Source organism: Rhinolophus sinicus, linkage group LG04, assembly GCF_036562045.2.
Source record: "Rhinolophus sinicus isolate RSC01 linkage group LG04, ASM3656204v1, whole genome shotgun sequence".
NCBI classification, from domain to species: Eukaryota; Metazoa; Chordata; class Mammalia; order Chiroptera; family Rhinolophidae; genus Rhinolophus; species Rhinolophus sinicus.
Genome location: NC_133754.1, coordinates 76,223,019 through 76,250,059, shown reverse-complemented (window position 1 = coordinate 76,250,059; position 27,041 = coordinate 76,223,019). Strand labels below are relative to the sequence as shown.

At 39.9% G+C, this 27,041-nt stretch overlaps 2 long non-coding RNA genes across 5 annotated transcripts in view; one reads left to right on the top strand and one right to left on the bottom strand.

Moving 5' to 3' along the window:
* Positions 1-19,327, bottom strand: part of LOC109449634 (uncharacterized) — a 66,540-nt gene extending 47,213 nt beyond the window's left edge. For all 4 annotated transcript variants that reach the window (XR_012495548.1, XR_012495550.1, XR_012495547.1 and 1 more), the window contains exons 1-3: positions 19,203-19,327; positions 14,316-14,424; positions 10,927-11,087 (exon numbers count right to left, since the gene is read on the bottom strand). This is a non-coding gene — a long non-coding RNA (uncharacterized LOC109449634). The remainder of the gene's footprint in view (positions 1-10,926; positions 11,088-14,315; positions 14,425-19,202) is intronic.
* On the top strand, positions 19,168-21,110 carry LOC109449633 (uncharacterized). The gene is made up of 3 exons (XR_002137736.2): positions 19,168-19,493; positions 20,554-20,631; positions 20,956-21,110. It is a non-coding gene; the product is annotated as an uncharacterized LOC109449633 (long non-coding RNA).
* The last annotated feature ends 5,931 nt before the right edge of the window (positions 21,111-27,041 follow it).

Genomic DNA, 27,041 nt, shown 5'->3' with positions numbered 1-27,041 from the left:
AGCCCACATACAATCCGGGAGGTTGTATATCCTCCTTTGCCTGGAAGTCCGAAGCAGGCATCTCAAGTTCTAGCACTTTGCTAACCAGCTGTTTGACTCTGGGTCCCCCTTTGGGCTTCAGTTTCTCATGTGTACTCTGAGGGGATCTGATTGTATGATTGCTAAGAGCCCTTACCGTAGGTCTAAAATTCACTGATTCTTTCTCTTTTTTTTTTTCACCAATTCAGGAAATATGTGTCTTAAATGTGTCTCTAAATGACAACAAGGCATACGGTAGACTCAAAACACATTACTTAGTTTGGGCACTAAGGACAAGAGCGTCTTCTTTGGTAATTTTTTTATAAACTCTAATTTAGGGGATTTTTCTCTTTCACACTAGGAGGAGAGCATACTACATAATAGCAAGCAGATGAACTAAAATAGCTCTGGTACTTGACTCCAGCCCTGTTAGATCTGTGTGGCTCAGGAATCAAATTTCCCTATAAATACAAAGAATCCTTTTACGGTGCCCAGATCCTCATGCCCAGAATGGAAAATCTTGACCACCTATTGGAATGCATTTTACAAACAAAATCAGAGAAGTGAAATTCCTAACAAAGAGAAGTGCTGTGTACCTTCTGAACAAAGAAATAAGCTGAACAGATGATTTTTACTTCAAATATGAAGCAGAATATTAGAAAACAAAGTTATTTCAAACTTTTATTTATTTTAAGTGTGTTTTCCCAGGACTCATCAGTTCCAAATCAAGTCATTGTTTCAATCTCGTTGTGGAGGGTGCAGCTCACACTGGCCCATGCGAGGATCGAACCAGCAACTCTGGTGTTACAAGCATCGTGCTGTAACCAACTGAGCTAACCAGCTGCCCCTCAAAATTATTTCAAAATGGCTATTATTGAGCAGAAAATAAAAGCATAGAAAGTGCTATAAATTGTGTAAAAGAACTAAACATGTACCTCTATTACTTCTTTTTATATTTCTTGAGGTCAAATTTGTCATTATTTAACCTTTAACCTGGAACAAATTACTTTTCTATTTCTGAGTTCAGGGTGGAGACATTCATTGGTCCAGATAATTTCTAGAGTCACTTCTAGCTCCTATGATTCTATATAAAACTTCCTTTTTGGTTATAGAGGTAATAGAGTTCATAACAAAAATTTGTTTTAACATGGACCGACCTTGAGGACATTATGCTTAGCAAAATAAGCCAGTCACAAAAGGACAAATATTGTATGGTTTCTCTCATGTGAGGTATCTAAAGTAGTCAAAAATCAAAGAAACAGAAAGTAGAAAAGAGGTTACCCAGTGCTAGTGGGAGCAAAGAGAAATTAGTGCTCAGTGGGTATAAAGTTTCAGTCAAGTTCTAGAGACCTTTTGCATGACAATGCGAACATATCCAACACTACTGAATGGTACACCTACAAATTAAGATGGCAAACATAATGTGTTTTTTACTACAATACAAATTTTTGTTTTAGTCTAAGAAGAAAGAGGAAATTGAAAGCCATCCAAAATTCAGTCACTTAGAGAAAATTTCTATGAACCAATTGATGCGTGTCTGTCAGATGTGTTGGCTATTTATTTTTCAACAGTTAAATGAGTGCCTACGCTGTGTTACCGTCTGCTGGGAACAAAATAATGGGCACGACAGATCCGGCTCTCATGAGTAAGGAAATGATCAATTACATTAAAGGGCAAGAAGTTCTAAGGGGACATACAGACAGTAATGGAAGCCCAGAGAAGGAGCAACCAAACCAGGGAATGAATGAAGCAAAGCTTTCCAGAGAAAATGGTGTCTATTCTGAGATGTAAAAGATGAGAAGATATCAAGGCAGAAAGAAGGCACCAGCACCCTAGTTAGATAGAACATATGCAAAACTCTAGGCAATGCAAAGCTTGGTGTTTACAATGGGGAAGAGGACACCCAGAGACGAGGCGCTGAGGTGTACCAGGGCAAAATTACACAGGGCTCCGGACCCCACATTACTGAGCCTGAACATTTTCCTGAAGGCAACAGGGAGTCATTGGAGAGTGTTAAGTGTGGAATGGACAACACTGGATTCGAATTGAGGAAGAGCGCTCTGGCTTCAATGCAGAGAATGGATTGGAGGGGTCATGCCTGGTTGAGGGAGCCCATTTAGGTGGCAGTTGGAGTGAGCGAGGGGAGACAAGCAAAGGCATAGCCAAGGTCATGTTGTATTCATAGTTTGGGACTTAAGGTTTTTTATACTTAATATTCCATAATTAGTATTATCTCATCTGATTTTAAAAATTGCTTCAAATATATGGTGATGGAAGGAGAACTGATTCTGGGTGGTGAACACACAATGGGATTTATAGATGATGTAATACAGAATTGTACACCTGAAATCTATGTAATTTTACTAACAATTGTCACCCCAATAAATTAAAAAAAAATTCTTGGAAATCATTTTTAATGGCTTCGTGGTATTTCATTGTACAGATATTCAGTGATTTATTTAACTACTATTCTATCTGTGAAGGTTGTGTCCAAGTTTTTGTTATTCTAAAAGAAGTGGGGTAAGTATTTTTGTATAAGATCCTTATCCACATTTTTAAAATATTTTCATAAATGTTAATACTATATTAACTTCTTGTAGCAGATGGCAGGAGATATCTTGTAAAAGGTTAAATCCAAACATGACAGACAACGTTACCAAAGGGGGTGTCTATGTGTGTATGAATAGAAACAGTTTTATTTTGTCCTAAAACACCATTCTGGATTGCAGACTTCCAAAGAAGACATAAGCTAACACAATACATCCCTATGTTGCATGGGACAGGGAAGGTTGTGGCTTGGAACTACACAGTACCTTGCTCTATCCAGGCAAAAGGTCAAGTACTGCAGAAGGCCAAAGCTAAAAATAAGTGTGGCACTGATAAAATTAAAGAGTTAGTCAGGGGGGAGTGAGTCATACCAAATTAGCACTTCTGTATCCTTCTGTACACTGTGGTAACCTCCTCTGCCAGGGAAGGCAGACTGATTCATATAGGAAAGTCATTTTAATAATAATACTAATAATTTTAGCAACAACACAGAGTAGTTTCATTCCTGTGGCACTTTAGTTCCCAAAGACCAAATTTGATTTGGTTCAAATTCAGGAGGACCTCTCTGGCTTCACTATAGAGAATGGATTGAAGACCATTGGAAACCATGATCAAGAAATGGTTCTCTACACCATCTGTGGACCAGGCTGCCTCTTGTCCAGTAATGCAAGGTACCCAGGAAGACACTGCACCACAAAGGTGAGGCATCTAAGGAGCTGAGCCTACCTGAAAGTTTATCAATGGTCTGGTAGGACACCGTGGATTAGAAGAATGGCAACAACAGTATGAAGGGTCTGTACAACCTGTACATGGGCCTGGGAAGGATTTTCCTTCATCACTGCGATCCTGCACGTTTCTCAGGAGAGCCAAATAACTAGTGCCACTTGGGCTGTTTACAAGGTTGCATCTCTTCAGGAAATTGTCAAAATATTTCTCCTTCAGATGCAAGTCAAACTTTTACAGGACTGAAAAGAAATCTTCATTCCAATCTCTGAGAGAGAGAAACAAAGATCAGATCCTGCCACTTCACAAAGTTTCCATGTAAATCATAGGTTTGGGTTTTTTAATTTTTTTTTTCTTGTCAACAGTCATGGGACGACGGTGGAGAACAATTTGGAGAATTTATTCAGCATTTTTTTAGAGTATCTACTATGTATGCATAAGAAAAAAGCGGGCTATAAAGTCATAATGACTGTCTTCTTTGGGCTTCCATTATAATTGGAGAATTAAAACTCCAGGTCAATCGTTATCATGACTTTATGCAAGGTAACAATTCCACACAAGGCGCTACACAGTCCAGAAGAGGAAAGTCTCTCTTCCTGCTGAAACCTGTATATTTAAGACTAACTTAATTTAAAATTTTATAAAATTAAATCATTCCTAAAATCATGAAAGGATATATAAAAACAAATGCTTAACACTTAGATCAAGTATCTTTTCCAATTAGATAACTTAATCTGCAGGTTCATTCTCAATCCATTTAACTCAACTGATTCATACCTTTGGAAGAACTAAATATCACAGCAAATTTGTTGATTTTGTATATCTAGATGTGTCCCTGCCTCACCTAGATATGCTGGGATTTCTAAAAATCAGGGACATGCTTTTCAGAGATTTATGGTAAAACAAGAAAGCAGAGGGCCTTGACAAAATGTAAGGGATAATCAAGACAGGGATCATGTGAATGACAACTATGTACCTTAGGAATCTTAAAATTAGTAAAAACAAATTAAAAGAAAATATTTTGGTAACAAAAATTCTAACCAGTCGTTCTTTTCAAGTTGATTAAAAAATGTAATTCAGGGCTGGCCAGGTGGCTCAGGCTATTGGAGCCCCGTGCTCCTAACTCCGAAGGCTGCCGGTTCAATTCCCACATGGGCCAGTGGGCTCTCAACCACAAGGTTGCTGGTTCAACTCCTCAAGTCCTGCAAGGGATGGTGGGCTCTGCCCCCTGCAACTAAGATTGCACACGGCACCTTGAGCTGAGCTGCCACTGAGCTCCTGGATGGCTCAGTTGGTTGGAGCCCATCCTCTCAACCACAAGGTTGCCGGTTCGACTCCCGCAAGGGATGGTGGGCTGTGCCCCCTGCAACTAGCAACGGCAACTGAGCCTGGAGCTGAGCTGCGCCCTCGACAACTAAGACTGAAAGGACAACAACTTGAAGCTGAGCTGCGCCCTCCACAACTAAGATTGAAAGGACAACAACTTGACTTGGAAAAAAAGGCCTGGAAGTACACACTGCTCCCCAATAAAGTCCTGTTCCCTTTCCCCAATAAAATCTTTAAAAAAAAAATGTAATTCAAATGGTATTTACCAGATGCCAACTATGTGTTGCCCAATGTGGTTGCAAAGATATGTAGGAGGAAGGCTCTAGTTTTAAGAACTACTTAGTAACTACGTAGGACTACTTAAGACCTGCTTAGTATAGAAATGAGACATATCAATACAGGTTAAGTGAAACAATGCCATTTATAACCATTGAACTGATTTTTAACACAATTAGGATTGATAAACTCAAGTGTTGGCAAGTGTTATGGGCTGAATTGTGTCCTCCCAAAATTCATATGTTCCAATGCCCAGTAACCTCAGAAAGTGACTGGATTTGGGGATAGGATCTTTAAAGAGGTAATTAAGGTAAAATGAGGTTACTAGGTAGGCCTTATTCCAGTACGACTGGTGTCTTTAGAAGAAGACAAGATTAGGACAGAGCCAAGACCTTGTGAAGAGAAAGGGAGAAGATGGCCATCCGCGAGCTGAGGAGAGAGGTCTGAGAAGAAACGAACCTGACTAACACTTTGATCTTGGACTTCTAGCCTCCAAAACTATGAGTAACTAAATTTCTGCTGTTGAAGCTGCCCAGTCTGGGTTATTTTATTATGGCAGCCCTAGCGAACTAATACAGCAAAGATACAGGCAAAGCAGACTTTTTTTATTTTTTACATGGCTGGTGAATAAACTGGCATGAATATTTTGGAGAGACACGAGCCCTGGTAGCCAATGATTCTATTTGAGGTGTCTGCCCTGGAGGAAGTCTTGCAAATGTGCCAGAGAAAACAGAGTAACAGAATTCATGTAAGTTCAATGTAGCATTACCTCTAATTGTGAAGAAATTGAAACTAACTTACCTTCTCTTGGTAGGAAAATAGGGAAATAAACTGTGGGTCACGCACACCATGGAATATTACATAGTAGTTAAAATGACTGAATTAATGTACCTGCATATTCAACATGGATAATCTCAAAAACAATGTTTAGTAAAAAAAAATTGCTTAAATACTTGTACAGTCTGATATCATTTATATGCAATTTAAAAACAAAGTTGTATATATTGTTTAGAGAGATATACATATGTGTAAAGTGCAAATACATACATGGGCATGAGAGGCATATAAGACTGTGGTTAAGAAGAGCATGGACTGTGGAGCTCCCTTGCTTACCAGTTACATAACTTACAAAAAGAATTGTCTGCACCTCAGTTTCCTCATCTGTAAAATGGGGTTAATAATAGTACGTACCTTATTGAATTGTTGAGAAGACTACAGAGAAAATGTACACAAAATGTTTAGCTCAGTGCCTGACTCCAAGTAAATGATCAATAAATATTAGCTTACCAGATAAAATATTAACTTAATAAATTAACATATTCAACTATATAGGTAAGCAAATATTAATAAAGTAAAATAAAATTGAGTTGTTACTTTTTGGCAAAGTTATTTTATCTTGAGTAAAAAAAATACGTGATAGGCAGTCTTTAGACCTTGGTACGCATGCCCTTGAATAATGCCCTCCCCTTGTGTGTGGGCAGGACCTAGTGGCTTACTCTAACAAACAGAATATGGCAACATGATGGGACATTACTTCCAAAATAAGGTTTTTAAAAAAACTGAGGTTTTCTTCTTGGGCACTCTCTTTCTTTTGCTTACTTGCTCTGAGAGAAACCAGCTGCTATGCTTCAGCTGCCTTATGGAGTGGCCCCATGACAAGGGACGAATTTGTCTGTCCAACAACCAGTAAATGAACTTGGAAGTGGATCTTTCCCCTGTCGAGTCTTGATTCAGCAGCCCTGGCCAACAGCTGAACTACAATCTCACGAGAGCCTCAGCCAGAAATACCCAGCCGTTGTGGTGGGAAAGGGCTAGGGGCTGGAGATTTGAGTTAATCATCCATCATGCCCATGTGATTAAGCCTCCATAAAAATCCCTCAAGTATGGGGTTTGGAGAACTTCTAGACTGGTAAACATGTGGAGGTGCTAGGAAGGTAGCGTGCCCAGAGACGGCCTGGAAGCTCTGTGCCCCTTGCCCCACACCACACCTTGTCTTACGCATTTCTTCCATCTGCCTGTTTCTGAGTTGTATCCTTTTATAGTAAACTAGTAATCTAATAAGAAAACTGTTTTCATGAGGCCTATGAGCTATTCTAGCAAATTACTGAACCCAAGGAGGGGGTCATGAGGTTAGTCAGAAGTACAAGTGACAGCCTGGACTTGTGACTGGTGTCTAGTATGGGTGAAGGCATTCTTCTGGGACTGAGCTCTTAATGTGTGGGACCTGATGCTAACTCCTATGGCAGAACTGAATTAAATTGTGGGACACCCAACTGGTGATGTCCACAGAGAACTGGATATTTACTTGGTGTGGGAAAAACACACATTTGGTGACAAGAAGTGACGTATTGAACATACAGTGATGAGAGTACAGTAGGAAAAAAATAGAGATTTTTCCATTTAGGAATGGTTAAATAAATTATGATATGTCATTTGATAAAATCTTAAGCAGACATTACAATTCATGTTAAAGTTCTAGTTAATGATTTGTTGAAATGTTCACAATATAATGACTATGTTCACAAAATAAAAATAATTGGGGATGACGCTAAGTTTTGTTTTATGTATTTAATTTTTAAAAGATTAGATGGAAATATACCAACATAATCATAGTGATGATCTCCAAGTGATGGGATCATTACGTGATTTACAGTTTCTTGGTTATGTTTTTCTGTAGGTTCTAATTTTTCTATAATGAATATACATTACTATTTTAATCTGGAAAATTTTTAAGTGTGAAATAATTAGATGTGGGCTTAGTATTCTTCTTTAAAATATATTTACCTTGCCTATTTTTTCTGGTACATATTTTTCAAATTCTTCTCTCATGTTCCTGACCTTTCAGCCACTACTCTACATCAAGTAAATCTTCTTGTTCTTCCTATATTCTTGATATTTTTTTGACATAGTTTCCAGATATGGCTAAAAATGAAAAACACCGAAGTAAATCTTGATTTAAAATCATAAACCTTAAAAAAGTAATTAGGTTTGACCCTTTGGATAAAGTATTATTTTACTTTGAGAAATAAAGACTTAAATAAGCTTGCATAAAAATCTAAAATGTATTTATATGAGTCAGGATTTCTTAAGCAGGGGTCCATGAATATCTGGGGGTTTATTAATGTGTCTCAAGTAGTTCATGAAATTGTATGAAAAATATCAAGTACATGTGCATCTTCCTAGGAAGAGAGTTCATCGTTTAATTAGGTTCTCAGTTGGATCTGTAATTACCGTGTTTTCCCGAAAGTAAGACCTAGCCAGACAATCTTATATTAATTTTTGCATCTTTTGGAGCAAAAATTAATATAAGACCCAGTCTTCTTTTACTATAAGACCAGGTCTGATATGATATGATATGATATGATATGATATGATATGATATGATATGATATGATATGATATGATACCGGGTCTTCTATTAATTTTTGCTCCAAAAGACACATTAGAGCTGATTGTCTGGCTAGGTCTTATTTTCGGGGAAACACGGTAGGGTGACCACCCATCCTGGTTCACCCAGTACTTTTGCTTTTAGCACTGAGAGTCCTGAGTCCTAATAATACCTCAGTCTTGAGCAAATGGGGATGGTGGTCACCCCATCTGCAACCCAAGAAAGATAAACAAAAAACAATAGATGAAAAACAATTCAAAGACATTTAAATTCAATCGAATGTATAAGTAAAAATTAGATTACTTTTTAAGTTGCAGAATACCACTGTTTCTTCTTATTTAAGCTATTCTGAGAATTATTTTGTATATAAACCAAGCTACTGGTATTTTTCTTACTTAGTTTCTAGGCTAATTACAATTTATAAATGTCCCCCTTGTTACCACACTCTTTGTCGTGTGTATTCGGTGGCTGTTGCGTTACTAGGTAGAGAGATGATTATCCGGCAAGATCACTCCCCGTATCAGCCCAGAAGGGAAAATGCGTGTTATAACAGAAGAATTTAGAATTGCAGCAGGATGGGGAACTCGAGTGCTGCCAACTGGCCTCTGTGTCAGAGAGGGCACTCCTAAATGGTGCACCTTAAGCTACTTTCTGCCCTCGTTGCAGGTAGGTGAGAGATAAGAAGGAACCTAGAAGAGGCCTCTCCGTTTCCCTAACCTTCCATGTGGAGAAGGAGGGGACCTGTGTACTCCTGAGACAAGCTCTACCTGATCAGATACTGAAATTATGGTATATCTTTTTACTTCTCTTTTGTAATCCATCGGCCTTTGGAAAAGGCTCTTTGAACAGTCCGCTTTGTCTCAGCTGTGTCTCAGAGAATGACAGGAGGACCTTCAGGACACCGTTGGGAAAAGCAGTCCTTATGGTAGGTGTGGCGGTAGCAGCAAGAATTAACAGGGCTCCATTGCAAAAGTGCGTCTCAGAGGAATAGAGGGGGAGACTCTAGTCTAGCTGTCTCTGCCTCAGCCAGGGATTCTCTTTTTAGTGTTCACCCTGGAAGTTCTGGGTTTATTGTATTAAAAAAGGTGACTTTTATTATATGCACATACTTTACAATTGTCAAAGACTAAACATAGGTCGTTTGCTTCATCTGTTAAGATTTTGTCTGAAATTTTTGCATTTTTGATGATATTCTGTGATCTCTGATCCCCAAGTTTGTAAGTTATCGTACGTCTCTCCTGAGAACACCTATTCTGTTCTCATCATACCTGCATTAGCAAAAACGATACATGTGATTTAATATATAAGTTTTATGAAACTCACAAGTACATTATCTTGAGATGGCAAATGTGACATGCAGGCCACCATTTTCCCTCCTGGACCCATACCAGACAACACTATTTATCACAGCATTCTTTCTGTTGAACCCAGACTTCGCCTCGGAAATCTTCTCAACTCCTACCAGACATAGGGCAATGGCATACAGCATGAAATATACTTACCTATGTGTATAGATAGATAGATAGATAGATAGATAGATAGATAGATAGATAGATAGATAGATATAGATATACATACATATATGCATATGTAATAGCTTTGTCTATTTTTTTCATTTTAAAAATGAACAATTCTTTAAAAATTCTTTGGCAGGCCATGTGTCCATATTTGAGATTTGAAAATCAGTTTCTTCACTTCTAAAATAAAGGAAATAACACCTACTTCACAGGGTTCTTAAGGAGTAAATAACATACGGTACACAGAGCCCAGTATACTGTGAGGCAATTAACGGGTCCTCCACAAATGGCCCTTGTGATGACTATGTTGGAACTAGACCTGAGCTCAAAACTGAGTTGAACGCCCAGGCAGGGGCATTGCTGGTGAAGGCAATAGCTGGGGCGAAATTGCAAGGTAGGGCTAGGGCTCATGTGTTCAACAAGTATGTACTGACTGTCCACCATATGCTAGGTACCAGCCTGGTTACTGGGGTCAGAAAGCAGAAGGGAACAGTGAGAGCAGAGGGCAGAAAGCTCCCTACACCTGGACCCTCTCCATTATTACCCATCTGGATTGCTCCTCAGCCCAGCACATTCAAAGCCCAGCAAATTCAAGAAACTCAGATTTGTTTTCATGGATAATCACATCAAACTTTTTCTGGGCCATTGCAAGAGGATTGTGTCAGAGTAATACCTGTTCTGTGGTAAGTGAAATTTTTTAAAAATTAAGATGAAAGTGACAGTTGCCAAAGTCTTTCAAACTCCATTTTTTAGCATGAAAACTTAGTTTGTTAAGAATTTCCGAGCATTGTTCTTTCATCTTCTGAATTTTTCCACAGTGTGACATCCAGGGACATGTTTTCAATAAAAGGAACAATAGTTTGGCTAAAATATATTACACTACAGCTATTTATATATAGGCTCCCATTGACTTGTTCCTTCAAATTTTATTATTTGGGTTATCGATGTGAAAGCAAAGAGGAAATAACCAATAAAATCATGCATGTCCAACATAAAAGTCTCCTGTAAGACATTTAACCCCATAAACCCAAATATAAGCTCTTGGATGTTTTCAGTCAGCTTTGCAGTACCTTTTTTGAAATAAATGCACTAATTCTCTCATTAGGTCAAAAGCAGAGAGAAAGTGTCTACCTTTCTTGGGCTTTTCCTTTGAGGTTTGCGTGGTCCGGTGAGGCACCCCTGCCTTCGGTTAAAAGGGTCAGACTAGGTAGGAGTTCCTGAGGAAACCGGTTCCCAAACTGCTGCATAGAACTCTTGAAAGCTTATCCATGATCTTGCCTTGGAGTTTCAGCCTATAAGAAATAAAGGATATAGAGAAAGGAAAAGGGAAAGATTGACACATGTTTGCTACACAAATGTAAGAACATAGTTACATTCCCGCAAAAATAACAACCAGATCCCTATCTGCCCTTTTTAGCTCAGATATCAAGTTTTAGTTTTCAAAATGTAGTTTTGAATTTTGCAACGTGATTCAAGTGGATGTGGAGAAAAAATAGTAAATTAAATTAAAAAGTATGAAAACAGCAGATTTTGACACGAGAATCAGCAGTCAAAAAGCATTGCTTCATAAATAGACTGTGTGTGTGTGTGTGCATATATGTAGGTATGTATATGAGGGAGGAAAAGAGGGGAGGGAAGGAGTGGAGGGGAAGGGAGAGAGAGAGAGAGAGAGAGAGAGAGAGAGAGAGAGAGAGAGAGAGAGAGAGAGAGAGATTGTAATCCTGCTTACCTCTATGGCGGGGCTGGGTTTTGTGTTGTACTGTGGTAGAAATCAGACTGTAGGATAGGAGTTGGAATGGAGGAATGACAGCAGAAAAGTATTCCTAATTCCTCTGACGCTTGCCCTGCCGCTGAACCACTCTGCAGAGTTCTCCCAACTACACAGCCCTCAGTCCACCTCACCTCCCAAGTCCGTGTGGACTGAATGACTTGTACCAGGCATAAGTCCCTGAACCAGGTCACATACTTCTGCAGGAGTTGTCAGTGCTGTTTGGGACTGATATATCTTCTTAGGAATTTAGACAACATGATGAGACACAGGGCCTTATAAGAATTAAAGAATCCACAGGACCAGAAATGAGATACGATGATAAAAATGAAAGGTTGGCAATTCCAACGATTGATAGGGTCAGGATTTGTTCATCATATAAATATTATGACCGTCATCCTTTTTCATCTTCCTTCCCTCTTCTCCTTCTGGATCCTGTGTAATTAATTCATAAATTCAATAAACATTTATTGAGAACTGAACACTTATGAGACACTGGGGTCCAAAGTGGATTGAAAACATGGTCTGGCTGTCAAGGAGTTTGATCTAGTGGGGGACAGCTGAGTGTACCATGATCAGTGCTGTGAGTACAGAGTGTGGAGTTAGAAGGACACTGAAGGCAGCCACGTTATCAGGAGGATGGGTTAGGGGGTGGAGAATGGGTGTCAGGGAAAGTCACCCAGAGAAGGCAACACTTGGAGCAAATTTTGAAGGATGAACAGCAGTTGACTGGGCAAAAAAAATGTGTGTGTGTGTGTGTGTGTGTGTGTGTGAGAGAGAGAAAGAGAGAGAGAGAGAGAGAGAGAGAGAGAGAGAGAGAGAGAGCGAGCGAGCAGGGGGTGGGGGCAGGACAGAAGCCATATAAGGAAACAGTTAAGATGAAGGTGAGAGCTAGTAGCAGGATGTATGCAGGGGATTGCAGGTGGCTCCATAGAGCTGGAGTGGAAGATGCACCGAGTGTGGAGAGAGATGAGGCCAGAGAGGTGGGCGGGGTCAGGTTAAAATGGGCGTTGAGTAGCAGCTATAGAAACCGAAGCAGGTAAGGAACTGCTCTTTACTCTGAAAGCTGCATAGCACCATGAAAGGACTGTCAGCAGAGGAAGAACAAAATCAGATTGATGATACAGAAAGACTGCTTGGGCTGCAATGAAGTTACTGGCCAAGCCAAGGACCAGGCCAGAGGCAGTGGAAATAGCTGAGAGTTATTGATGTAATCAAGGAGAGTGCTGACAAGGAGCAGTGTAAATAGAGAGGAAGGAACAGACATAAGTGGGGTCGAGAGAAAAATGCTAAAGAATTTCTCTTCACCCTCCTTCACTGTGCCCAGCCCTTCAGCCACAGCCAAGGAGCTTTGGCCCTTTCAGGGTCTGAGACATATACTCTGCAAACAGAGTAGGGCAGCATACCCTAACTCCTTGAGTGTGACCTTGGTTCCTGACTATTTTTTGTTCATTTTCTTTTTTTTAATGATCACTTTACCCCGTTTCCAACTGCCCCCACTCCCACCCACCCTGGGAGGTTGGTCATCTTTCCTGCATAGATCCAGGAGGACCTAGTCTGATCTTTCAGTGCTCTGAGTACCTCCTGAGAATGTCAGCAGGAAATGACAGAGACAGGTCCTGGCCCTTTGCATTGCGTGTGATTTCGGAAGCTGTTTCTTCTTAGTCAGGCCCAGACACAATATGTAATCCTCGTCGTTACCCTTGTAGTTAATAATTAATGCCACTTCCCCTTTCCACTGGCCTCCCTCTTTCTTAATTACGGCTTAGGATATTTATGAAGTCATTTTGAAATAATAATGAATACTGGAAATTTCTCAAGCACCATAGAAACATTTTATCACAATATGTGTGTGTGATTTAAATAGTGGCCAGAATTTTATTTTATAATATAGAAATCAATGCCCTAGTTTAATCAACTATTTTTAATGTTTCCTTAGCTTTTAGGATCATTGTTTTTAAACATCTGCCTCATGGCAAAACAACCCATAGATCTCATCTTTTTAAGGATAATGTTCTCTAGCTGAATGGAAATGTTTGATTCACAATTTAGAGATAGTTTAATTTTAAAGTGTATATCTTTTTTTAAATGCAGGATAATCTTCTATTTTTCATAGCAGCAAAATAAGAAATCAGAAATGAATTTTTCTTTCAATGGAGCAAAAATTTTTTAAAATACTTAGCAGTTAGATACCAATTGCTAATTTTGCCCTATTCAACTCTAAGACAATGTCTCTGATGGGCTTCATGTGCAAAACTCTAATATTTGTAAGAGTCACAGCTCTTACTGTTGTCACCTCAAGTGCTCCAAAGGCGAGAGTCTCTGAGAAAATCCCCATCCTGCCTGAGTTGGTGTCTCTGTTCCATTAGTGCACATTCACAAACACTTTGGCCAGCATCATATAACCACCTCCCTTGGAGGCAAAGTGCTTCTCCTCCAACAATGAGGTGGAAATCTGCATGGTGTCATAGCCTGGTTACATGTTCGGATGTAAGTGAAAGAATTAGGGAAGGAGGGCATCTCATTTAAAAGTAAAACCATGTCTGCTGTCAAACACCTGGGGAAGGGCAGGTACTTAGGAGCCAAGAAAGATTGTTGGCTGCTCAGTGGTGCTGACTGGAGGGAAATTAGGAGGATAAATGGAGAGATGAGAGAGAAAGATGGAGAGGGAGAGGGAGAGGAAGACGGAGGGGGGGGGAGAGAGAGAGAGAGAGAGAGAGAGAGAGAGAGAGAACACACACAATTTTTATACCTCATCTACCTCTGTCCCAAGCTAGGTCCAGGCTGAGATGATGAGCTGATGCTGCTACCCAGCATGGTTCCTCTGCTCTCTGCACCTCTCCTGCTGTCAGTTTGTTGGCCTGAGGTTATCCAGAAAGACAAAACAGTAGAAAACATATACTCTTATATTCTTCATGGTGGACATTTTATCAGCATTACAGCAAAAGAAAGTAACAAAGTTCAGTATGCTTTCTTCACCCTGATCAATCAACTTATTATGCAGCAATATCACTGTGGCTGGCTATGTTCACACTCCATTCACCTGCTCAAACTGTGACAATCACAGGTACCTGGACAGCCAAGAGCCTGATCTTAAAGATAAAAGTAAAAGCTTCATTAGTGAGCACAGCTGGATGGGAAAACACTGGCTTTAGAATCAGACAGATGTGATTATTTTTAATAATTTATCTTCTTACAAGAATGTTAATTTTTAATAAAAAATTAAATTTATTAGCAGTAATTTTAATAAAAGAACAAAAGTTATAAACCAAAAAAAATGATAAACTACCCAAAGGTAATCGCTGTTAACATTTTGGTGCTTAACATTCCTGTTTTTTTCTGTGCATATTGTTAAAATAGTTGAGATTATTATTATATATTATAATCACTCCATTGGTATTATTATAAGTTTATTATAATTAATATTATAGTATTATAATTATTATTAAAACCTACATAAAAACTTTACATAAATTTATATATTATATATTATATATAATTTTATGTATGAAATTTATATATAAAAGTTTTATATAAAATTATATATTTTATAACAAAATTATAATAGAACTAAAAGTTATGTAATAAAGTTATTTATTTATAATAAATTATAATTAATTATTATATAGCCTAATATCTTATTATTTTCACCCAACCTTATTACCTGAACAATTTCTCATGTTATAAACTTTGGGGAGGATTGTCTTCCTGGTTATGCAGTATTCTATTGTGTGGAAGTTCTATAGTTTCCTATTTACTTAGCCATTTCCCTAGTGTTGGTTATTACTAATATTAGGTTCATTTGTAAATAACTCTCTAATGAAGAATTTTATGCAACAAACTTTTCTTTGTATTTTGAACTATTTTCTTAAGATAATGTACATTAGTACAATAATTGAGTCAAACAAAATAAATATTTAGGCTTCTTGATAAAGTTGCCTTCCAGAAGTCTATAAATTGGTACTCTCTCCAACATGCATAAGAGTGCCACCACATGGCTTTGAATCTAATTTTACTTTTTATTGACTGAATGAGTTGGGGCAAGTTATTTAACTTCTCTGAGCTTCATCGGTGAAATGGAGATGCCTACCTCACAGAATACATGAAGTTTAAAATACGTAACATGTAGCTTGGCACAAGTCTAGTACATAGTAAGTGCTCAACCTAAACATTAGTTCCCTTCTCCTTTTCCCCTATTCCTTTTGCACTGTTGAGTAAAAATAAAATTAGGTCTGTTCTATTTCCTAATAGTCACTTACTTAGATCATGGCTGAAACATTTTAACCATAAGGCACCTGAAGTAGTTAACTGTATAATTACAGGCATATTGTTTGTATTTGGTTTATAGAACCCACTAGATACTATGTAATTGAACTGGTAAATACTTGATGCATTCGTTACTGCTACTCCATTTCTAAACAGGGTTACTGTTTTGTATATATTTCTATTTTGTTCTTATGAACATTACCATGTCTTCTCAGTTTTCCTGTCAGAAAAATAAGAATAGCATCTATCCTACCTTATTCATGTAATGAAGACACTTGCTAACCACTGAGGTGTTTACTCACAGACTAAATATATGCACATGCAAGATATAGGTAGGATTACAACACATGTCAGAGAAACATGGAAGGGAATAGGAAACAAGGAACTAACGTTTTTCCACACATTAATTACACACACACACACACACACACTCACACTGACCATGAGAAATGTGTCACAGGTATTCAGATTCTACAGATAAGAACACTGAAATTCAGCTAAGTTACGTAACTTCCTCAAAGTCCTAAGCTACTAGGAGGTAGAGACACAATTCAAATGCTAAACTGTATCCTGAGAAGCAGACGAGCATTTTTATGCCTTATAGGCTTAGTCATTATTAACACTATTGTGGGGTTGAACAATTAAATTGTTTTATTAACTTGTACTGTGTTGCTCAGACAAAAAAAAACAACAACAAAAAAAACAAGGTAAATTCCTCTGGGCAATTTATTTTATTATTAATAATTCTGCTCAAAGGATCACTTAAAAGGAAGCTGCATTGATACTGTCATTTAGCAACCAGGTAACCAATGACGGGGAACCCTCATTTCATTTGGTTTCAAATTATAAAATATATAAACAAACTCCATGTGAAAGTCAGTTTTATTGTTACGGTCAAGTATTGCGTATCATCTCTGTGCAGGCAGCATGTGCCTATAATCATATATAACAAATATGTCATCCTGCTGAGACGACCGGCATATGCAGCTCTGGGAAACCAGAGGCACAAAAGGCAAGGGCTTCTTCTCGTACCCGGGTACCCGGGGCTCCTTTCACAAAAGTGTTCTTAGGACCAGTCAGAGTGATAGCTCCATTCCACCCCCCAGAAAGGAACAAAGTTGCAGGCCAAAACCTGGCTGAGACTGTAAAGTGAAATAACTAATATTTCTATTAGGTCAAACCATATGAAATTATGATTTTGTAGGTTAAAATGAGTCAAATATCATTTTCATATGGTACAACCCATACATGTGACATTATTACATAAGTACAGAAAGAGTTGTTTCTGGGAACTGATTTCAAAAGTGACATTTGATAGGGTTTTGATGAGCTATTGCCTGTAAATTATATTCATCACTTTTAAAGTGGAACTGTGAACTATTTCAACAGATATTTCAAGCTATACAAAAGAAAAAGAACTTAATAACAACTTTATTGGAATCTTTTGTTTTCTAAGCCCTGCAGTTCTTTAATTTCTGCCCCTGAAAAAATCACATAAAATGGCCCTTTGATAGCTAAAATGCATGGTACTTTATAGGACTATTTATATTATCGCTGATATGTGACGGAGCATTAAATAAGGAACCAGAAGCCCTGCTGCTTATTAATTGCATGGCCTTGGCATCTGCCACTGACATCTCTGGACTTCAGTTTACATCTGTGTAAAATAAAGATAATACCTTGTCTCATGGAGTAAGTACGACATGAAATGCAATAAAGTGAGAGACCTTTACAATTATATAAAGTGTTATTAAAAGTTTATTATTATATGTTAATAAAGAATAATAATGTAGATCATCGAAGCATTCTCTCTCCTCTCTGGTTTGAAGGGAGCTTAAATAGATTTTTACCTCTTGCAGGATAAGGAGAGAGCCACTTGCAAGGACAGGCTCCTGGTTGATGCCAACACAACACCAAGGGAAATGTACCCGTGCTCTTGTTTATCAGTTGACATGATCATTGTAGCCAGACCCGCCTCATTGCTAGGGCCCTGGAAGATTCTTTTGCGGGCTTTAATCATTCAAGTAGGCTTTATACATGGATCACTGTGGGGACAGAGCCAGGAGTACAGTTTCTAGGCTCTCGGCCTCAGGTGGAAAGGTGCTGGCTCAGGTAGTAAATGAACATCAACTGTGATTGGATGGCCATCAGCTGTGGGTAGTTAGCCGTCACCTGTAACCAGTGAGCCATTGGCCACTAATATGACTGCTGTGGCTATGCTAGCAGGAAATGGAGGCTTAGCAAGAAGATGGTGGCTGGGCTGGCAAGTGCAGATTGCTGTTAGCACCGCGGATTGCAGCTAGCAAGTGGGGTTGGTTGGTTGATAGCGAAGAGGACCGTAGGTTGCAGATTGTGTGGCTCCTGCTTCCTGTTTCTCCAACCCAGCCGCCAGCGAGACTATAGTGATGTGACTCCCCTATCTATGGCTCCGTGGGTGTTCCTTTTTGGCCTCATCATGTCCTGCGTTCTTATGTGGGGAGCAGGACCAAAGACCCCATGTGACACCCGGCATGACAGGCAGTTTAATCAATTTTGAAAAGGAGGAAGGAGAAGAAGAATTCAAGTATGTGAACAGTTTGAGCCAAGACACCAGGACTAGACATGGCAATTCATGGTAAGCTAAAGGGGCGTATGACTGTTGAGAGTGAGGGTGAGTCAACTTTGAAAGTGTTAGGACTTTATTCTGTAAAAAGTAGGGAGGACATCCCATAGGCTTTGGAGCAGGGAAAAACACCCCAGAGTAACACAAACCAAGATGAAGGTCAATTCTCTAACTTAGGGGTAGGTGGAGAGATTAAGGAGCCTTTCATTTCCCAGTTATACAGAAGGCTTGAAATGCAGATACCCCTCAAAGGAAACACACTGACCTAAACTGTAAGTTCCTTGAAGGCAAGGTCTTAGTCATTTTTGTTTCCTTGGTGTCAAGCACAATACCTAGCGATTAAGAGAGAGAGAGAGAGAGAGAGAGAGAGAATTGCTGAATTGAACCAAATTCACACCGAGGTATGAATGGTGGGGCTTTTTAAAAGCTTCACTCTTGTGGAAGTTGAGAGCAGGCCACTACTGACGGTTCCTTGAGCATGTTACTTTTACAATAAAGGTAATACCGCCTACTTCGGTTTTGCTGAAAGAATTAAACGTGATAACGGATCTAAAGGGCTTAATACATTGCGCTGCACAAAGTAATAGCTCAGTTAAGTCTGGGGGAGATCGCTGTCTTCCTACCAAGTGGTAGCCTCACGAACCGAATAAAGGAACCCTTGGGCCGGGTGTGTCGTCTAGACGCAGGACCAGCCCTCCACGTTACTCCGCAAATGCTCGGTGGTTGGACCCCGCGCGCGACGCCGCAGCCTCGCCGCCCGCGCCCACTCACCTGCCGGCCAGCTCCTCCCGTCCGCCTCCCACCCGGCCAGGACCACTGCAGGGCTCGCTCTGTACCCAGAGAGCGGCTCTCTATCTCCCAGACCGTGGCGGTGCGGGGTCAGGGCCGGGGCGCCGCGCACCTCGAGCTGCTCGGGCAGCCGTGGCTGGAATGCGATGCGCGAGGGTGGCCCGCGGGGCGGCCGCGCGCGGAGGAAGGCGGCGTTCGGAGGGAAGGGGGTGCGCCCCCTCCCGCCCCGCGTCCCCCGCCCACTCTATCATCGGCTGCTGAGGACCACGGAAGGTCAGCGCGCCTTGGCCTCGGGCTTCTGGACGTGGGTGGGCTGAGAGGGGGGCACGGGAGATGTAGGGCCGTCTGATCAGAGCCAGCTTCCGTCCAGCCTCTACTCGACCCCGCGTCGCTCCTATTCACACCCCTCGTCGCGTCCCCGCAGCTGCGGTGCCCTGGAGTCACCGTGATGGTTCCCGGAGGAGGCGCGATGCAGTCCCTGCTGCTAGCTGCGGGGTGGAGGTTGCCAGGGACAACGGAATAGCACCCAAGCGCCCCTTCCCGCGGCGCCTCTCCAGAAGCCTGGGAGCCGTGCAGAGGCGGAAAGGACGGACGAGGGGAGGCGACCACTCCACCACACCCACCGCGGTTGTGTGTCTGCCACCCCAGGGCCCGAGTTTCCCGCGGAAGCGCGGGGAGCGGGGTGCGGGCACCAGAGTGGCCCTCCCAGAGTTAGGACCTGGTCGCGCCCCTTGCAGCGGGGTTGGTGGGCCGACTAGGGGACCGCGCCTGCGGCGCCTTTCCAAATCTAGCGGTATCGGAGTTCTCTGAAATGGGCTTGGTAGGGGAAGGGAACTGTAAGAGAGGAGTTAATCTGAAGACAGTTCTGTTTATTCTATATTAAGATAATTCTCCTGCTCCCCTCCGGGTAAGTCAGAGAAATAGCCCAGGTTGACCGAGTCAGGTGCTGCTTTAGAAACACTTTCTGCCGCCACCCTGGCTGTCTTCTCCTTTCTCGAAGTAAATACTAAGGATTGACTGACTGTGTACCTCTCCACACAGCTTGTCGGAGAAGGTTAGAACAGACCTTCCCTAGGATATTCTTGTAGGAATCTCAAGGTTTATGTTCAATTTTGTGACAGCGGAATTGGTGGATGGTAGGGTATGCACATGGTTAGCGTCAGTAGGTACTAGAAGATAGTTTTCCAAAGCGGCTGTGCCATTTCACACCCCTACCAGCCATGTGTGAGGGTTCCATTTGCTCTACATTCGCGCCAGCACTTGCCAACTCTCTTTTTAATTTTAGCCTTCCGGGGTGTGTAGTGGTATCTCACTGTAGGACTTTTTTTTTTAGGTTGAATCATGAAAATGCCGATAATTGGCTTACAGAAGTGGTGATTTCATATGACTCGAACTAACATGCATTTCCGTGGTAAGTAATGATGGTAAACACGTTTTCATATGCATATCATCTCTATTGTGAGGTCTGTATTTCTGTCGACACCTTCATCCGTGTTTACATTGCGTTGGGTGTCTTTCTCTTCTGTGATGTGTAGTTTGCCTTTTCACTCTTAATGATTTTTTTTATGTATTGAATTATGCCCCCCCCCCCCACCTCAATTCACATGCTGAAGTCCTGGCTCCCAGTACCTCAGAATGTGAGTGCATTTGAAGATGTGAGAGGACCTTTAAAGAGGTAAAATGAAGTCCTTAAGGGTGGGCCCTGATGCTATATGATTGATGTCCTTATAAAAAGAGATGAGAACACAGACCACGTGAGGACTGCCTGAGAAGGCTGCCATTTCCAAGCCAGGAGAGAGGCTTCAGGAGATGCCAAACCTGCCCACACCTTGATTTTGGACTTCTAACCTCCAGAAGAATGAGAAAATAAATGTGTTGTTTAAACCACCAGTCTGTGTGTATTTTGTTATGGAAGCCCTAGCAAACTGATGCATGGTGTAACTGATTAATGAGAAAGTTCAGTGAAGTCCAGTTTATCAATTTTTTCATGATTAAGTTTATGATTTTCTTTTATTTTTGTGTAAAACCCATTCTTGATTTTTTAAAAATTGCTGATAAAATGGGTAGTTTTTAAAGGTACAGACATACAATCAATTAATATATGGCTAAAAGCCAATATCATGCTCAATAAGGAAATATTAGAAATATTGCAATTAAAGTCAGGAAGAACACAGATTTCTAACTCCATTATTATTTAACATGATTCTGGTGATACTGTTCAATGTGATTAAACAAGAGAAAAAAAGCAATGGACACAGTAATTGGACAGATCATTTTAATTAAATGACTATAATTCATGGATGATTTGGTTTCTGACCTAGAAAACTCAAGGGAATCAGTTTTAAAAATGCTGCAACAATGTGAGACTTCTTTAAGATGATTCAGTCCAAATATAATATAAAAAAGCCAATAGTCTTTCTACATATAAGCAACAATCTTTGGAGGAATGTAAGAAAGAATCCCATTTAAAATAGTACCCTCCCCAAAAAAAGGGACAAAATATCTACTATGAATAAAAGTCACAAAGACATCCAGCTTTCATGGAAAAATATTGAATATTATAAAAATGTAAATTCTCCTTAAAGTAGTTTTGTAATTTAATGCAATCTCAATTAAAATCTTTTTTATATTAGGCAAGTTAATGCTAATATCTATATAGATATAAACAGTACAAGAATACAGGAACACCCAGACAAATCTAAAAAAGAGGAGTTATAGAGTCACACCAACACCACACTGTCTTGATTACTGTAGCTTTAAAATATCTTGAAATCAGGTAGTTTAGTTCTCTAACTTAATTTTGCTTTTTCAAAGTTGTTTTGGCTACTCTATATCCTTTGCATTTCCATATGAATGTTACAATCAGTTTATCAATTTCTACCCCCCAAAACACCTGCAGAGATTTTGATTGGACAGCATTGGATCTATTATGTCGGATTTATTCCTAAGTATTTGATATTTTTTATGCTATTATAAATGTTATTTCTTCATTGAATTTCCAAGTGTTCATTGCTCGTATAAAGAAATACAGTTTATTTTTGTACATTGATCTTGTATCCTGCTAACCCTTGATAATGGATTTCTAGCTTTCAGAACTGTGAGAGAATAAATTTCTGTTGTTAAGCCTTCCAGTTTGTCTTAATTTGTTACAGCAACCCTAGGAAACTAATACAGAGATATTGAAATCTCTCACTATAATTGTGGTTTTATCTATTTCTCCTTGCAGTTGTATCAATTTTTGTTTCAGGTATCTTAAAGTTCTGTTTTTAGATGCATAAATATTTAGGATTGTTATATCCTCTTGATGAACCAACCCCTTTATCTTTATTAAATGACCTTCTTTATTTCTGATAATATTCCTTCTGTTGTATCATTTTCTACCTTTTTATTTTTAACCTATTGATGTCTACTTTTACAGTGCATTTTTTGTGGCCACATATACTTGGGTCTTGCTTTCTTTTCCCATGTAACAATCTCTACTTTGACTTAATTCTTTTGTCTACTGTTTTGAGGCTGCATTGTATGTCTTTTAAAAAGTGGAGAGGGTTTTTTTTTTCTTCTCTCTCTCTCTCTCTTAGTTTTGTGTACTACTGACAAGTTTTTAATAAAAATTAGAGACCCAGATTACTATTTTGAGGATAAGCTATATGTGATCTCCCTCTAGTGGCCACATTGAATAATGTTACGAAATTCAAACAATTCTTCCAGAGCTCTACTCATCCAGGCAAGCTACACATACTTGACGGCGGTGTCACTCCTTGTTAATTTGACTTTCATGTTTTCTGAAGCAGGTAAATAAACTGGTGTTATGGTCTCGAGAAAGACTCAACACCTAAACAGAAAACTTGGTACTCTCGGAACCTGGCAGAAGAGTTGCCACCTAAAATAATTAATAACAGGGCCAGCCCGGTGGTTCAGGCAGTTAGAGCTCCATGCTTCTAACTCCGAAGGCTGCCGGTAAGGCTGCCGGTTCGATTCCCACATGGGCCAGTGGGCTCTCAACCACAAGTGGGTTCAACTCCTCGAGTCCTGCAAAGATGGTGGGCTCCGCCCCCTGCAACTAAGATTGAACATGGCACCTTGAGCTGAGCTGCTGCTGAGCTCCTGGATGGCTCAGTTGCTCGGAGTGCATCCTCTCAACCACAAGGTTGCTGGTTTCACCTCCCGCAAGGGATGGTGGGCTGTGCCCCCTGCAACTAGCAATGGCAACTGGACTTGGAGCTGAGCTGCACCCTCCACGACTAAGACTGAAAGGACAACAACTTGAAGCTGAACGGCACCCTCCACAACTAAGATTGAAAGAACAACAACTTGACTTGGAAAAAAGTCCTGGAAGTACACACTGTTCCCCAATAAAGTCCTGTTCCCCTTCCCCAATAATGTCTTTTAAAAAATAATAATTAATAACAATTATGGGTTATTAGCACCTTAGTAACTAATTCAGAAACATACATAATAGTTGACATAGGATAGTCATCATTAATGTCATGTACATGATTACTTTCAAGAACGTGCAGGAGGAGGACAAATAGAAAGCATAAAATCAAATGGCACAAATAAGAAGTTTAAATATGTGTAGTGATCTCTTTGCAACTTCCTTTGAATCTATAATTATTTCAAAATTAAAAATTAAAACTCTCATTGCTCATGATGAATGGAAATGGATCCAAACTCTCCAGCTAAAAAAACAATAGTGTCGATTTATAATTTTAAAAAAAAAGAGGAAAAAGAAAATGCAGAAATTGACAGGCACTATACATCAAACACACAGAATGGTTGAACGGAAAGGAATAGAAAAAAGAAGACTTAGGCAAGTGGAAACCTTAGGAAAGCAGATATTGCTCTGTTCATTTAGAGGGGGAAAGACTTTAGGCAAAAGCATTATTACAGGTAAAACTTCACGGTAAAAAGTTAAATTCATCAAGAAGGTATAACAATTGAAATCTTGAATGCCTTTAGAAACAAAGCCCTAAAATACGTAAAGGAAAATTTGACAGAACAACAAGGAGAAATTGATAAATCCACCATTAAAGTGGGTATGACTTCATACGGCAGACACATGTATAGACAATCATATTTCTGCTGATATACTTACTCCTACTCTATATGATGAAATTCCATATACCTATATTTCATACTGCGCCATGAAAATTCTGATGGGTTCCAGGTGCTCCCTTATTGGAAAGATTTGAGAACTATTGCATTAGAAATTGAAGCAGGTTATTACCCTATTCAGTTCAACAAGCATTTATTCAACGACTAGTATGTTTAAGGTGTCATGTTAAAAGAGTCAGTTGTTGTACATATTTAGATGAGCCATTTAATAGAAATCCGTAAGCTAGAGTGCCATAGAGATTTATAGCGAAAACTACCCTGATGTCCATCTCCCCGCACTCCCACACACATTCTCAATTAAGTGTGCCTCTTTCTTAAAGAAATATGCTTGATGGAACGAGCAACAGTAAAGAGTTTCCAAAATTATGATGTTTTTAGTATATTTTACAACTAAGAGAATACTATATATACTATGTAGCAAGAATGAATATTAGTCCACAAACTCAGCTGTCCAAAGGAACTTAATGTCAATTAAGAGACTCCATTCTGCCAAGTGGTGGAAGAAATTTGGGTCTCCTTGACTCTGCTGCTTTCCAATCAATTACATCCAAATCCCAGGGATTTCTGTAGTACTAAGGATGGGGAGGAAAGGGTGTATGGTCTGGACCTTCATCTGTCCATGCTGGCATCAGCTGCTAGGTCCTTATTCCTTTCTGGTCTTCCAGGCTTTGCTCCATGAAGGTCACTCCAGACACTTGCCTCATTTCTAACCATGAGGCTCTTCAGGTTTGGCTTGCTCTCAGCTAACTTTGGTGTCCTTGAATACAGATATTATTCTGCTGCTCCCACACTGAGACAGGGGAAACTAATGTGGGCTCTCCAGGGTCCTTCACACCAGCAAACTAAGCCGGAAGGGACTGCGGTTTGTTCTGCTCCTTTTCATGCTTGGATGAACTCTGTGAGGCTGTCTCTGTTCTTAACAAAGCGTTGTCCAGCCGTTTCTCCCCTGGCTCCTTGTTCCCTCCCTGGGCTGGGGTAGAGTACAAGCCCAGTTTTCTCAAGGAGCTACACCAGCATCTCACTTCATGCTCTCTCTCTGACGATGTTTCTTTCTACCCAAGTTTGGAAAAACCTGCTGTAATCACTGGAAGGGTGGGGTGGGCAGGAAACATTACTTTTCCCCAGGTATTCTACTTGAATTCTGTTTATACTTGAAATCTTTCTCTTCCTTTGGAAATTCTATTGCCAAGAATAGACTCTTTTCTCTGCTTTCTAAATGTTTTCTTCTGTCGAGGCAATGACATAGAATGTCTAGCTGACTGAATCAGGAAAGGGCACCAGGTAAAAGCAAGCTTACAGGAAGAAACCTCATACGTTAAATTTGCAAAATACTGTTTTTCAACCTTACGGATGAGCAAAAATGGTGTCCCTGGTAACATTTGTTAAACATTGATTTTAATAATAACAGGGATAAAACAAGTGTTTTAAAAAATGATTGGTAGGATGTATGAAATACTAAATACTACTAGGGAAGTCAGTTCAAATGTACTTAGAAAATCAATCAGGTCAACTCCAAGTGAGTAATGGCTTTATTCCCAGAGAATGAAAGTCAGTGAAACCAGAAGAGTCAACATGTAAAGTGGGTGGTTATGGTTGGAAGGCATTATTGTTACATATGCATAAAAATAAGCTTAATTGTGCCATAGAATACTGAATATGTGGTTGGAGTCTTGGACAAGGTAAGGAGGGGATGCTAAGATTGGGAGTGGAAGACGTGAAGTTATGGATCTCTAGGAAGGGGGCGGGGTCTGCCTGTGTGTGTGTGTGGGGGGGGAGGTGGAATGGGTTTGGGGAGGGGCAGTGCTGCAGGGGCTGCAGAGTGCCCAGGCTCCCTGCCTTCAACAACTGCTGAGCCAATTCTCCAGGCATGAGGGTCTTCCAGGAGAAGTCTTATATGATTCAGGGGTTCCTCTGCCCCCCAGAAATCTAAATAATGATGCCTAAAAATCCTTGTAACGAAACCTGTTGTTTCATAAGTAGTCACAAAATGTGAAAAATACAAGTTTCTGACTGAGGTAACGCATGGAAAGTCATTCACCTGGAAGTACAACCAGAGCCCATCTTGGACCCTGGTCAGGCCACATTGGAACAGGCAATGAAAGTATGTCTGTTCCTGCCATGTGAGCTCCTCCATGGCTGCAGTCTTACCTTTCTGATGTTTTCAAATCACCAGTAGCCTACAGAGTGTTGGTGTCTAGAGTAGGCATTCAGAATGCTTGCTGAAAGATGAAAAGGAAAAAAAATGAATGAATGAAGGAGCTGTGAATGGTTCAGATCATTTCTATTTTGATGGGGAACAGTAGATACCCCAGGGAGTTGATCACTAAAGAGTAAAAAGTTTCTACAAATGGACTTTTTAAAAAGACATAGTTCCATAATTTTGTTTGGCATTAGCTAATTAGGAGCTGGTGGTTGGAATGTTTTGCAGGAATTCCTGTGATTTCTGAAGGTATGTATGTTGTGTGTGTCCACTTTAATGAGGACTTTACTAAAAAAAAACCAAAAAACACCGTGATTGATGAGCTAGATTGAGCTCAAGATGAGCTCCAATCTTGATTGATTATCAAGAATATGTTAACTGAGGTATTGTTCTAATTATCTAAGCTATGCTGAGGAATATCTGTGGGGAAATATGGGTAATTGCATTTATTTTGTTTTGTTTCATTTTTGAAGCAATGCATCAAATGTGAATGAGTCTATTAAATA